The following is a 15,764-nucleotide window of genomic DNA, read 5'->3' as shown; positions in this document are numbered from 1 at the left end:
ATCTTCACAGTGCAGAATTTCAATCATAACAATTAAGATCTGTATACTACACTAACTAAAGGAAGCATTTAACAAACTGCTGATTTCTGAAAAAACACTACAGCTTAAAAGGGACAGTCTTGGCTTTTCTGTGTGATCAGTGTTCCACAGCATGCTCAAGGACTGGCCCATGCGAATTAATTGAGTACAGATTATTTAGGGGCAGACAGCATGTATGCACTCCTTGACAAAACATTCCCAGAGTCAAATGTTGCAGCTTTCAGTCATCAGAAGCCATTGTGGAAAACCAGTTCAGCTTTGCTTTAATGAAGATACAAAGCTTAGATTTTTTTTTTCCCTCTAAACAATACACAATTTCACATCTTCCAGCTTGTTTTCTGTGATGCAAAATGTGCACATGCAGTCAATAATTATATCATGTACCTATCTACTGGGCATTAATTACCTGCCAAATGCCAGAAAAGACTGCAAGTATTTTTGATATTTTTTTCTGGTTTACAGTCTTTATACTCAGATTATTTTTTTGTCTTACTTTATTGCTGTGTTATTTCACTTCAATATTGTTCTTGGAATTTTAGAAGTTATAAGCTTGAACCATAAAGCAAATTTTATTTTACTTTATTTTTCCTGGAGATTCTAAAAGTCATTTAAGCTAGGAAGCACACATTTCTGTTGCACTGTCAAGTCCCAATGGAGTAACTGTTTTTGAACTGTGAAAGAAATAAGAAATAGCATTTTTTATTTAAAGTATGGAAAACATGTCAAGGTTTAATTGTGAGAACTGCAGGAAAGACTCCCCTGTATTTTTTTTTCACTTCCCCCACCTCATCTACCCCACTCCTATTATGTTCTTAAGTTCAGTGGCTCTTGGGATGCTCATCATTTGCGCACATTTAGCTTTAGAAGCTCCTGTCACTCTTTTTGCATGTTTGCACTAATGAACAGTACAAGATCATGTTGGAAAGTCTCTCCTTTAAAATTATTAAATTTCGCCTATGTTTCCTTTCATATTTCCCCATACAATAGCTGTACACTGTAATGCCCACAGCTTTAACCACCTTTTCCAGCTTACTTTTAAAACTCTCTAACCTAGTAGTTAGGACTGTTTCACAAATTAGCTGTAAACAGATAAAAAACACAACCATGTGTTTAAAAAGAAACCTATTAAACTACATTACCACATTAGTAACATTTTATCAACAGTAAATTTAGTTTTGGCTATTAGCACACATTTATGTACATTACAACACCTTTACATACAAAAACTGTTACTTGAAGTATGCAGAACTAACTAAGCTAACTTCAAAGACTCACTAAATAATCGTTATCTCAAGCAGTGTACAAACTCTCAAGCTCACAGAAAATACATCCCCTTTTTTGAAATGGCCTTAAATATCTAGAAAATATGTGAGTATATATAAGAGATTAGCAATGAGCCAACCAAGACTCAAAATCCCATCAGGCAGAAATTGTGATCTAGCAACCCCAAAGCATCCCAGTAAATAGCAACTCCATTGTGTGTAAACACTGGGCTTTTTAGGCACTCATGACTGTGTTATGCCTGTCTGGGGCCAAAATTAAGGACATATGAAATAACGAAGAAACGTTTAGGCTAGTAATGATATGTCATTAATCTTGTAGAGAGCAATTTAATATATACCACCTCTTGGATATGCAAAGCATACAGTGAAATTAATAACATCCAAACAAACATGGGAAATACTCATATTATTATCCTTCATGACACCTAAATATAATTACAAACCTTTGTCTTCTAATCAGTTTCTAAAGACACGGTATCTCAGTTAGAGAACTAAATGAATGTCAAACCGAATGGAGATGTGCAAACAGGTGGACTGCTTTGCACATGACAGGCTTTTACCCTCTCTTCATGGAGCACTGCTTAAACAAGCTTATCCTTTTGCCATTTAATTTAGTGTCTTCACACAAAGTTCATTTCCTTTGTGTTTCTAGTACCTTTTTCTAAGATTCTGAAGTATAACCAAAAGACAGCCTTGAAGAAAAAGCAAACAATTCATTCCACTCCTCTGCTTCCCCCAGCCTTTTATAATCACTCCTCCATCTCTATCTTTGCTCAACATTGTCAGTTTTTTCCCTTCTTTCTCATACTGCTGTGGACGTAAAACACACTTATTCCACCTTCTGATAATTGTCTTTCAACTTTCACCTTTCTTGCTCTCACGTTATTTGCTACACTGCTACTAAACTCCTTAGATTGTGCATCTTCCACCTCCTCACTCTCTCCTTTTTGTAACTTCTTGCTGACAAATCTTTTGCCCTAATTACTAGCATCATATTCCTATGTAGCCACACTACTTACCTCCTTTTTTCATCTTCCTCACACCTTTATGTACAGTCCTGAATACCCATCCATGACCAGTTGTCATAACTTGCTTACTTCTTTCAATTTGCTTACTGTCTCCTAACTCAGCCTTGACCCTATCACCCAGCACAGCATAAAACACTGTCCTAAAATTCCATGCCAGTGTCTGTCATTTTATTCTAATCCCCTCCATTCTAAAATGGGCAGCAACATGACCAGCATTGTCTGTTGGTGTCTGGATCTGGATATACATGAACCCCCACTGCAATGGTTAAGACTACATCCAGAATTGTGGGCCCCCATGGTGATAGTGATACTGGCAGCACCCCCATCAGGGAACATGGTTAGGCTACATAGAAATAAGGATGCTATATGGCTGCCTGTATAGCCACCTCCACAGAAATGTTCTTGCCCTAACACTAGGCTAGCTTTCACAGTGGGTGGGGAACAAATGGGTATGTTTGATGGAAGGGGCTTGAAGGTCAAGAGACATGAGGCAAAAAGAACACAGAAAAAAATCAAATAAATTTGTAAATTCTAGCACTATATAGTGAACTATCTTGTGAGACGCAACAATATGAACCAGAAACAAACAGCTATAAATGAACACACTACAGTAAAAAAACAACTAGATTTAATATGTGCTTGACACAGTAGCTGTTGAAGAATAAATATTTAAAAAAGTCTTATAGAGTACAAAACAAAATCTGTGTTCATCTTTTGAAATAAACTTCCCTGTCAAAAGCCAGATTATGGAATATAAACCCACAGTTGTAAGCAGCTGTAGAGCAAATCAATCATCTAAATTGGAAACCCACCTTCAAGTTCCCGATTAACTCAAAAGCCAACAAACTTAGCTTAATATAAACAAAAAGAAAAGAAAAAAAAATATTTCAGCACAAGCTGAAAATGCAGGTCAGCTATTTTTTTTTCCTTTTCTTAGCTGTACTTTTCAAGTCCTTCTACAACCCTATTAGGGGTGGCTGTGAATTCAAGCAGTGTGTCTCGTAATGGAAACGACCTGCAAGGCTGTCTCTCTATCCTCTGCTAAGTGTCTTAAGAAATATTGACATAATCAGGCAAATAATAAATCCCTAGTTATTAACCAAAACAAAAAATAAAACCAAGAAAACAAAGCCATGAATTGACAAAGTGTAGTAAAGGCTGCCACAGTCTGTTGAGAGCTGTAACCCACAGTAAAACTTCAGAACAGTTCCACAAAAAAATTATTATACATACAGTAAATTAACTAAGCACTTTCATTCCTTCTATTAATGGGACTTCATTTGAGTAATGAGACCATAACTACAACACAGTTTAAAACAAAGAAAGCCCGCAAAATACATTGTGTCCCCTAGATTTAAAGACAAAGTTCAATAAAAACCTAAGTAAAGCATCTAAGAATCTCATACAATGTTTTAGGAAAACATAAAATTCTATTAATGAACATCCCACAGACATGAAATTAAAATACCAATCAAGTAGGAAGGAAAAAAGCCTCAAGGTACATCATTAACAACCAGTGTTTAATACCCTTAAAAAAAAATTGTAAAACCCTTGAGGCCTCACTGTTCCCTTTGCGGGTTTTCTTGGTTTTAAGCTGTGTTGTAGTACGGTCTCATTACTTTGAAGAAGTCCTATTAAGAGAATGGATGAAAGCACTTAGTTAATGTTTACTGTGTGTGTAATAAACTTTTTTGTTTTGGGAACTGCTCTGAAGTTTTACTGTGGGTTACAGCTCTCAACAGCCTCTGGCAGCCTTTACTAAATAATAAACCCACTTGCCATGTTGAGGATTTGTGATAACATTTCCAAATGAAAACAAAAGATGAGGCGCTATCAGAGTGTATCATGAAGGAGATCCAGGAAAAAGACTGTACACCTTCTACCAACTTCTGAACATGCTTACTGGTGAACTCAGGTTCCTTTTCAGACCAATCTCCAAGTCTGTATCAAAAGAATAAACTTCTCAAAGGACAGTCTGCCAAAGGCAGAAACCAAAGTCTGAGCATGGCTATGATATTTACGCAGAAGGAGATGCTAGGGACTAATCCCCCCCTTAAAAGTGGCCTAAGAAGATTTGTTTTCTTTTTCTTCCTGTGCCACTTTGAGAAGGGGAAAACTATGATGCTGGCAAAAGATTGGCATGACTGCCAGTTTCTTTCCTAGCTTCCAGTGGTGGCTGAATGCAGACTACCAGTGGGGTTGGTGTTGCTGCTTCAACTTGAGCCTTTAGAACAACTTTGGTAAACAGTGCAAAGTAAAAGGTGTAGTGGACCTACAAATACTTGAAATTCAAAGATACTCGAGAGAGAGAACGAGAGGTAAGGTAAAAAAATTGGGAGCCAGTAATAGTGCCCAATAACCCTACCAATCTTCTCAAGTCCTCACAAATGAATTATATACTAGTCAATGGGAGCCTGGCCTCAGAACTGAGGTCATTTAAAAGTGATCACCTCTTCACTCAGTTTTTGTACCTTGGGGAATAATATGTAAATTTTATCTGAACTCCTACTACTGAATCCAGATCTTCCATACCAAATATCTTCAAAACCTTCTTCAAAAATCTACTCACTTTTGTTATATTTTCCCTTGTAGGGTTCCCCTGAATTCATCCTCACTGTTACAAATCAAATTCCAATCCCCACCTGTAAAGTACAGCTGTGTACACGTACCATAAATGTAGATGTTCGAGTGTTTTCACTGTTGCAGTCTTCACACTTGGGCTATTCTGCCAGGGGTAGCCCTCAGTTGGCCCAAATACCAGGGGCTTAGTATTTCTGCATTGGCTGCTGTCACTCTAGGACTGACGTCAGGTCGTCAGTGGTAGAAAGTCAGGCAGCCGACACCATTACATCAGTTTTTCTTGCCCAAAATGTCAGGGGCCCTCAAAAAGGGAGCTAGGTTATGGTGGATAAACACCACCAGTAGAAAGTAAATACCACAATTTCCCTGTAAGGAGTGCTGGGGGGGGAGGCAAGGGGGATGGAGGGTGGGGAACCAGGACTGCAACAGTGAATACACTTGAACATCTACATTTATAGTAAGTGTACACAACTGAACTATGTTCTTCACGTTTCACTGTTGCAGTCATCATACTTGGGTTGATTCCCAAAGCTGAAGAAAAGGGTGGAGGTAGTCAAGAAGACTGGGGGCTGGCTAGGATGCCCTGCAAGACTGCAGTTGCAAAGCCTACCCTGGATTTGGAGATGTTAGACAGGTGGTAATGCTTGGTGAAAGTCCATGCTGCAGCCTCCAGGATGTCCCTGGTAGGGAGCCCTCTGAGAAAAGTTGCAGAGGTGGAGGTTGCCTTGGTGGAATGCATTCTGACCCCCCTTAGGGGGTGATTTCCCATGGTGTTTGTAGCAGAAATGGATGAAGTGTGCTATCCATTTGGATATTGTTTGTTTGGATATGGCCTTGTACTCTGGCCCTGCTGTAAACCTGACTAGCAATTGGTCAGTTTTCCTAAAAGATTTAGTCTTATCCAGGTACAATCTGAGCTGCCTGTGCACATCTAGAGAATGCAGAATCCTTTCCCCCTCATTTTGTGGGTTAGGGAAAAAGGTGGGCAAATTAACTGATTGGCTGAGAGCCACACTGCACACCACTTTAGGCATGAAAGTTGGGTTAGTCCTGACGGAGACCCTGTCAGCATGGAAAATGATGAAGGGCTATACAGCCATGAGAGTTTAGAGCTCTGAAACTCTTCTAGATGAAGTGATGCCCAGAAGCAAGGCTGTTTTCCAAGAGTGGAATTTTAACTCTGCTGAAGCTGCAGGCTCAAAGGAGGGGGGTGAGCTTTTCCAACACAAAGTTAAGGTCGCAAGCTGGGGTAGGAGCGCTTCTGGGTGGCCTTAAATTGTTAGCCCTCTTAGGAACTGTCTGATGAGAAGGTGAGAGAAGAGAGGTGGCTGTGTGCTGTAATGAGCAGAGATGGCAGAGACATGAATTTTAATAGAAGAGAAGGAAAGGTCCCTGTGTAGTAGGTCTGCTAGGTAATCCGGGATGAGTGGTAGGGAGGGCTGTGCTGTTTCAGCTCCTTTAGCCTGGATCCAGGTGCAATACATTTTTCCACTTGTCAGCATAGGATTTTTTAGTGCTCGGGCATCTGGCCTGAAGTATAACATCCAGGACTTGTTTGCTTAGGTTGGCATCTGGAGGAGAGGTCAGGGAATAAGCCAGGCTTCCAGTTTCAGGGTCTGCAATTGTGGATGCATGAATTCTCCATTCTTCTGGGTCAGGAGTGTTGGGATCTGAGGAAGGTGCCATGGTGGCAGGGGTGACAAGCTGCACAGCAGTGGGTACCAGTGCTTGTGTGGCCAGTCTGTCGCAATCAAGATTGCTCTTGGTTTTTCTTCTGTTACTTTGAGCAGTACCCTTGAAATTAGTGGTAGAGGGGGAAATGCATAGATCGAAAGGTTCACCCATTGGAAGGACAGAGCATCCACTTTCCAGGCCTTGCTGTGAGGTTCCATGGTGCAGAATTTGCTGAGCTGGTAATTGTTGTGGGAGGCAAAGAGGTCCACCTTCGGGGTGCCCCAGTTCTGGGTTACAAGGTTAAAGGCTCTGTGGTGTAGCATGTTTCTGCTTAAGTTGTCTGCCAGTGAGATTTGGGAGCCTGGTAGGAATTGTGCTAGCAGGTGAATTTGCATGGCTGAAGCAGTGTGCCAAAGGGTCATGGCGAGCCTGCAGACAGAATAAGACTGAGTTCCTACCTGCTTGTTGATATACCACATCACTGTGGTGTTGTCTGTTTTGATCACTAGAGGTTCCGGGGAGAGTAGGGGTCTGAAAGCTGTCAGAGCGTGCTGAACAGCTAGCCACTCTTTTTGGTTGATGTGCAGATGCATTTGATTTGGGCTCCAATGGCCCTGAATGCACCTGCCATCCAGGTGTGCACCCCAGGCATAATCTGATGCATCTGAGATTAGAGTCTGGGTGGCATGGGGTGGTGAGAAGGGAAGAACCTTGTTGCGGTTGCATGCTACTGCCCACCAAAGAAAATCTTTCCTTAGACAGGGTATCATAGGTATGATAGCTTCCAGGTCCCAAGAGTGTTGACACCAAAGACTCTTTAGGTACCATTGTAGTTTCCTCATATTGCAGTCTGGCATATGGAATGAGTAGAATGCAGGATGCCATGAACCCTAGAGCTTGCAGGATTTTCCCTTGCAGATAACTGGGTTCTGGTGGCTAGTTGAGAGAAGTAGCCTGTCAGGAAGGCTTTTTTTTTCTGGAGTAAGGAATGCCATCTGGGAGGATGTGTCCACGATTGCTCTCAGGAATACAATTTTTTGAGTGGGGACTAGTTTTGATTTATTTTTGTTTATAGTATACCCCAGGGAGGTCAGTAGGTCCTTTACAAAAGTCAGGTGCTGTATCAGCTTTGCCTGTCTGCCTGAATCAGGCAGTCGTCGAAGTAGGGGTAAATTTGAATATTCCTTTGTCTGCAAAAAGCAATGTCTGGAGCCAGACATTTTGTGAAAACTATGGGAGCAGTGGATAAGTCAAAGGGAAGTGCAGAGAACTGAAAGTGCACAGATCCTGCCCTGAAACGTAGATATTTCCTGCAAGAATCCCTGAATGGGATGTGTAGACCTCTTTTAGGTTTAGGGTGGCTAACCAAGCATCCTTGGAAAGCATAGTAAGAAGCTGCTGGTGGGTGAGCATTTTGAATTTTGTTATCACCAGAAAGATGTTTAGAATTGGTAGATCGAGGATTGGGCACCAGGTGCCCTCTTTTTTGGGTACCAGGAAAAGTCTGGAATAGAAACCTTGGCCTATTTGGTCTGCAGGAACTGGCTGTACTGCCCTCATGGAGAGCAATGAATTTACTTGTTTTCTGGCCTCTGCCCACTGGTTTGGAGAAATATCAGGGAACCCTTTTGGGGTTGGCAGAGTGTGGAAATAAAATTTGTATCCCTGGGACACTATGCTATGAACCAATCAGATGTTGGTAATACAGGCCTAGTTTTTTGCATGGGAGGAGAGTTTTCCTCCTAGGGGCACAAGCAGGTGGGCAGAGGTAAGGGGTGGAGGTGTAAAGGTATTGAGAGTTCTTTCCATAAGGGGGTGGCTTAGCACTCCCCGTTTTTGAAGTGGAGGAACTCCATTGCTTAGATCCCTGCATTCCCTGGGACTTCTGTCTAGGGGGTCTGCTTCCCCTAAATCTTGTCTGAGCTGGCCTGGAGGGGGCAGGAAAGGACCAGTGCTTGGAGGGGCAATGCCTATTGAACCTCAGAGGCTGGACCTGTAGGAAGTCTTTAACTGTCTGCATAGATTTAGCTTTTTCTTCCATCTTTTTTAAGACCTCTTCTGCCTTGGTGCAAAACAAATTGCCTTTATTCAATGGTGTGTCCAATAGTTTTGATTTGACATGGTCTGGCAAGGTCTGTTCCTTAAGCCAAGCATGCCTTCTAAGTACAGAACCTGTGACTGTTGCCTTGTAAGATGCTTCTAGGGCGTCAAAGCCACATTGCAAAGTGTGTTTAGTAACTTGGCTTGCAGAATGCATAAGCTGCTGCATTTCTTTATTTTCTGCACAAGCAGGAAAGGTAGATATTTTTGCTTGAGGAGTTCCATGGTATGTTACTGGTATTTCAGCATGTGGAACTGAAAATTTAGTGCTCTAATGGCAAGAGTTGCAGAGGTGTATACTTTTTTACCCAATCTGTCTAAAGTTCTGGAATCCCTGTCCGAGAGGGTGGGATTCTTAGCTGTGGCTACTTTTATTTCTTTAGGTCCTTAGGAGATGACCTCTGGGTCAGCAGTAGGATTTTTGAAAAGAAATTTGTGAGAGTCAGGGACTCTAATACCGGTCAGGTTTCCTGGGAGCAGGAGGAAGGATGTCAGGAGTCAAACTGGATTCCAGAAAGACATCATCCACAACATCCAAGACAGGAGGAATGGCTAAAGGTCTGTGCTGTGTTCAGTCTAAGAATTCACTGAGTCTCTTTTTGGACTGAGGATAGTCCTGACATTCCCATTGGAAATGCTCCCTTAAAGTATGTAGGGCTTCACTAAATGAAAAATCCTCTGGAGGAGAGGCAGAAGGAATGGATTCCTCTGTATCTGAATCCTCATAAGCAGATAGGGGTTGCATGTCTTCACATCCAGAAACCTCAGAGTCATCGGACTCCTGGTCAGATAAAACTGCTGGGGACAAGTCTCTTTTTCTTTTGGAAGGGGTAGGCTGGCTTCCCCTAATAAGCATGATAAGGTCTTCCGCCATTTTAAACATTTCAGTTTGAGGCATGGAAGCAGGTGCCCGAGCTTGGGTCATCATGTTTTTAGGCATAGTTCGTACCCTGAGCCTTAAAAACTCAGTAGTTTTAGAAAGAACTGCAGACACAAAAGAAGTTGTCAGTTTGTATCGAGTATTGGTAGTGCGAAGAACTTCCTCGGAAGTCAGTGCCTGCTTAGTGGCTACGGACCCATCCAAGTAGAGACATCCGCAGGATCCTTAGTCAAAGAAGAGTCTCACGGCATACCGGACTCTGAACGGGTTTATGTAGCATCCTGCAAATCCACAGAAGCAGGCATCAGGGGCTGCAAAAGCACCTCACTGAGGACCGGCGTACTGATGACTAGCCTAACGGAAGCATCATCGGCAGTTTTGGACCTGTGCGGTCTTGTCTCTGTCTTTATCCTTAGGTTTTTTTGGAAGATCGGTGGTCGGATGGCTTACCGAAGTCATTTCGGAATACAGAGATGAAGAGCAAAAATATTTAGCTATTATAAGAGCCCGATGATGTATAGTTCTGACGTTGAACAAAGCACAAAAGCGACAGCGAGGGACGTTGTGGTCTGGGCCTAAACAGGTGACGCAGTAAGAATGAAGTCTCAGTGTGCTATTTGCTTCCCACAGGCGAGACAATGTTAACTTTTTCTGACATTGGTTAGAGCAAGAAAAAAGGATCCCCAACGGGGTACTTGGCTTTAGAAGACTTCAACTTCAATTCGGAAATGAAACTCCGGTAGCGGTAGACAGGCACTCATGTGAACTGCTTCTGCTTCGGGTTCCTCGGCAAGAAAGACTGATGTAATGGCATCGGCTGCCTGGTTTTATACCACTGACAACATGACATCAGTCCTGGAGCTACAGCAACTGACCAAGAAATACTAAGCCTCTGGTATTCCGGCTGACTGAGGGCTACCCCTGGCAGGATAACCCAAGTGTGATGACTGCAACAGAGAAACACAAAGAACGTCATATTCTATGGTGAAAAATGATTTATCCAAGAATTTTCTTCAACTTGAACTTCGAAGACGACTGCACACTGAGTAACACTTTGACTCTAGCTCTCCCAGTGTGAAAACAAAAACTCAACAGAGATGAACAGTAGCCTTTGGTGTTTATGGGTAAATTTCAGTAACTGCCTAGTAAGTGTACTGCCTGGATGCCAGGAAAAAAGAAATACAGACCTGGAAAAAATCAGCTACAAAAAGTGAGGAAGAAACACTGAATGGGGAAAGTTCTGCAGCTGTTCAGCAAAAAGCAATGCAACCTCCAGACATGACTTCCAGTAACCTACAGGAAGATACAAGACATATGCACACACACCTGATTAAAATAAACAAATCACTGATGAAGTATATCAACACAAACAATAAAAGGCTGGAAAAAAATGGAAGAAGCTTTAAACACATATTCAGATGAGGTGATAAAATTGCAAAAATCAGAGGCTGAAATGAAAAAAAGGCTGGCTGAATATGAGACTGCTCAGGAAGAGATGTTTTAAAAAATAAAAGAATTAGGGGACAGAACACAAAGGGAAAACCTGAGATTTTCAACTATACCAGCGAAGCTGGAAGGAACAGACCATTAATTTTATAAAGCACAAATAAGTAAATGGACTGGTACTCCACAGCAGGAATTGTTACTTCAAAGGGCACACAGTGTGTATGCTCCAAACCTGGCTATGAGAAAGCAACCTAGACCTTCAATAGTAAAGATGCAATCCTACCAGCAGAAGGAGTTGACTCTAACAAAACTGTGGTAAAAGGAAAAATACAAGTAGTGGGATACAGCAGTGAGTTTGTGGAGAATGATTACTCATTGTACACCAAGCAGAAGAGGAATAAATTCATTCCACTACTCAGAGAATGTCGAGACACAGGTGTGAGTCTCATACTACTGTACCCACCTCTCTTCAAGGTATTCTTCTCTGGAAGGAAAAAATAATGTTTGAAGAAGTACATGCTAAGGAGGAAATACAAAAATTTGTCCAATAAAAAGTGAGCTGTGAAACAGAAACAGATTCTGCTTCTTGTTCTTCTTGTAATAATGACCACAGAGAGACTGCACCTGTGAAATCTTTTCCACTGTTTCCATGGAAAATATTTGAGAGAAGGAAGGGAACACAAGAGTTGACTAGAAGAATCAAGAGTATGTTGGAAATTAAGCAGAGACAGGATTTGGGGGATAAAGATGAACAGTAATAAAACCAGCAACTTAATGTGGGATTATGATGCAATAATTATATTTGCGATATATGACAGAACAAGAAAATGTGGAAATACTGGACTTTCAGAATTTGCTGGACTTGTAGAGGATTCTAAAGTACATGCCCTACTTCATGTCATTAATATTTGGAAAAATGCTTTGGGGAGGGGTAGAGAAGGGAGAAAGTTAACTGTAAGTAAAGAAAAAAAGTTACGTACTTCACCATAACATTCCAACTGAGTTGTTGCTCTTCATTAGTCTTCAACCTGTAGGACAGGGATGGATCTGACTCGGATGGATTTTCCAGCATCAGATCCGAGCTCCAAGTTCCTCCTCTACCCATAATGCCCCTGTCTCCCTCCTCCCCTCAGATAGAGTTTGCTGCCAACCATAGCACCCCAACCTGACAAAAGTCCTTACCCCTGTACATACATTTTCAGTCGGTATCATAAAAAGCACAAGTAATGCCAACTAAAAGGCTATGTCTCTTCTGGCCAGTCCACCACACAGCCCACATCAGGCAGGGGGAAGGAGGGAGGGATGGTTGAAGACAAATGAAGACTAACAACTCAGATGGAATGTTTTGGTGAGTACACAACTTCTTTATTTGAAGAAGTTGTCTTCATTTTCTCTTAAACCTGTGGGACAGAGTCCCCAGCTACCAAACACCTGGGAGGCCCTCATGGAAGGATTTTCCGGAGCATGGTAGAGCTAAAAGATGCCCTGCTTCTGAACAGAAGATCCAGTTTGTAGTGAGAGATGAAAGTATGAGAAGATGCCAAGTACCCACAGAGCAAATGTCATCCAATGAAACTCTGGACCAGAATGCAGCTGAAGTAGCCATAGATCTAGTAGAATGTGCCTTGACATGAGCTGGTGGAGATGAACATTTAGGTGAATATGCCAGGACTATACACTGAGATATCCAATGATACTGGTTTCCCTAAGAAGGGTTTTGAGTAGGAAACAGAGTTTTGATGATTTTATTTATTTTACATTTGTTTACTGGGATAGTCCGACTGGGCACAAGTCCATTTACAGCGGAGGCCTGGGGAGAAAAGCTCCACATGCAGTACAGAAAAAACAAATAGTTGTACATATGATAACAATATGATCATCTATACAGAATAAAAAATTGGACAGTAGACAAAAATACAACTTTCTATAGAAACAAAATTTGACACTAGATAAATGTATAACTGACTATAGAGACACAGACAACATAGAGAAATCAACTAGTGTAAGTTTAACATGAGCTAGTATAAATATAAACTTCAGCAGAAAAGAAAAAAAAATCCTGATATTGTAGAATATTTACAGTAGATATAACCTGAAAATGAAGCTGTCTGGTGTGGTAGAAAAGTACAGTTGTGTTCACTTACCATAAATGCAGATGTTCGAGTGTCTTCACTGTTGCAGTCATCACTGTAGGGTTCTTCCTGCCGGCAGGCAGTCCTCGGTCGGCCAGAATCCAAATGTCTGGGTCTGGCGTCGGCTGTTCAGTCATGCTCCCTGACGTCAGAGCGCCAGGAATACAAAGCTGCCAGCCGACACCATGTTCTCCAGTTTTTCTTGCCCCAGATGTCAGGTGCCTAAAAATGAAGGCCAATAGTAAAAAACAAAAAATAACATACCACAAACCCCATAGTCTGTAGCAAATACACCTCAGAAGAAAGGTGAAGTAGGTAAGCACACCAGTGAAAGTATAAGAGGGAACAGGAGGCCATGTAACCCAAAGCCTGCAGGAATTTCCTTGCAGTTAGCTGAGTTATAGAAGCCAAGGTTTTGAAAGTGGAAGCCAGCTGTAGTTGTTTTTCGGATGTCAGGAATGCCATCTGGGTTGTTGTGTTTAAAAGAGCACCCAGAAAAGTTATCTGTTGTGTGGGGGTCAAATTTGACTTTTTTATGTTTACAATGAATCCCAGGTACTTGAGAAGATTTTGAACAAATTCCAGGTGCTGGAGTAAAACATCCTTGCAGTCTGCTTGAATAAGGCAGTCATCCAGATAAGGGTAAATTTGAATACCCTTGAGTCTGCAATAAGCTACTTACTGGAGCCAGGCACTTGTTGAAGACCCTGGGCTCGGTAGACAAGCCAAAGGGCAGTGCAGAGAATTGGTAATATTTCAAGCCGGCCTTGAACTGGAGGTATTTTCTGCACTCCTGTCTGATAGGGATGTGTAGGTAAGCCTCCTTTAAATCCAATGTCACCATCCATGCATTTTTGCTCAACATTGGCAGGAGCTGCTGCAGAGTAAGCATTTTGAACATTGGTATCTCCAGGAAAGTATTTAAGACTGACAGATCCAGGATGGGTCTCCATGAGTTTTGCTTTCTGGGAACTAGAAAGAGCCTTGAGTAAAAGCCCTGCCCCGTCTCTGATTGTGGAACCAGTTCTATGGCCCTCATAGTCATGAGGGATCCCACCTGGTATAGTGCCTCAGACCATTGGTGTTTTGGTAGGTCTGGCCATCCGTTTGGTCTTGGCAAGGTATGAAAGTGGAATTTGTAACCTCTTGAAACTACATCCAGAACCCACTTGTCTTGGGTTATGTAAGTCCAATTTTGTTGAAAAAGAGAGGGGCATCCAGGAGAGAAGTTCCTGGAGCCATGCAGGGGGAGTTATTGAGCCTGTTTTCTATATGATTGAGGTCTGTCCTCTCCAACCCTGGAGATGGAAGCACTCCATTGTCTAGGTCTGTAAGAGGTCTGTGTTTGAGGCCTCCCTCTGGTGCATCTTTATCTACCCCTCCGAGACCTGTCCGAGCTGGGAAAAGACCAATTTTTTGTTGGCCAATTTCTGCTAAATCTAGGGGGCTGAACTTGTAAGAAATCCTTAACCGTTTGCATGGATTTTGCCTTATTCTCCATTTTCTTTATCACCTCTTCAGCCTTAGGCCCAAACAAAACATTATGCTGAACAGGAGCATCCAGTAACTCTGCTTTCACTTGATCAGGAAAGTTTTGTTCCTTTAACAAAGCATGTCTTCTAATGACTGTGCCAGAGGCAGCCACCCTGCAAGAAGCCTCCAAGGCATCAAAACCACAGTGTAAACCATGCTTCCCCACTTGTTCAGTAGCATGCATCAAATCATGTAATTCCTTATTATCTGCACATGCAGAAATGGTACATAACTTCTGTTTCATAACAGACAGTAGAAATTGCTGATATTTTAGCATATGAAATTGGCAATTTAAAGCCCTAATCGATAAAGTAGCAGAAGTATACACTTTTTTGCCCCATCTCTCTAAAGCTCTGGAATCCTTATCTGTTGGAATAGGATTTTTAGCAGAGGCAGCCTTAACCCCCTTAGGACTCTGAGAAATGGTTTCTGGATCAGCAGTAGGACTTTTGTAAAGGAACTGGTGGGAGTCAGGGACCCTGTAATATCTGTCGGGCTTAGCAGGAGCTGGAGGAAAGGAGTCAGGAGTTAAATTAGCCACAGAAAAAGCATCATCCACAATATTCAAAATAGGAGGAATAGCCAGGGGTCTATGTTGGGGAAGAAGAAGGAAATCCCTGAGCCTTCTCTTAGATTCCGAGTACTCCTGTCCCTTCCAGTGAAAATGTTCCCTCATGTCATGTAAAGTTTCCTCAAAAGAAAAATCCTCAGGGGGAGAAGCTGATGGAATAGATTCCTCAGCATCAGAATCCTCATAAGGAGGGAAAGAGTATTCCTGTTCAGAGGAAGACACTGAAGAAATAGATGCCTGATCAGAAGATTCATAATCCAACTCTTGCCTTGGCCTTTTGTCTGGAGGGGGATGTGAACCCCTAATCATGGTTAGCAAGTCCTCCGCCATTTTAAGTAACTGTTTCTGTGATTTGGGTCCAGGATCAGAAGAGGCCTGGGCTGGTGTCTTATATTTAGAAGGAGTCTTTGTCCTGGGTTTTGCCTTTATCAGAAGCTGTGTAGGCCTGAAAACCCCCTTGGAAGCCGGTACCTGCACAGCAGCTCCCGACCCATCCGA

General features: G+C 42.1%; 1 protein-coding gene across 1 annotated transcript in view; it reads right to left on the bottom strand.

Moving 5' to 3' along the window:
* Positions 1 to 15,764, bottom strand: part of PMPCA (peptidase, mitochondrial processing subunit alpha) — a 970,881-nt gene that overhangs the window by 194,537 nt on the left and 760,580 nt on the right. The gene's annotated exons all lie outside the window — the stretch shown is intronic.

Source organism: Protopterus annectens, chromosome 16.part0 (assembly GCF_019279795.1).
Source record: "Protopterus annectens isolate FY-2018-M chromosome 16.part0, PAN1.0, whole genome shotgun sequence".
Lineage (NCBI taxonomy): Eukaryota > Metazoa > Chordata > Ceratodontiformes > Protopteridae > Protopterus > Protopterus annectens.
Note: the sequence above shows the minus strand (reverse complement) of the source record. Positions and strands in the feature narration are given on the sequence as shown.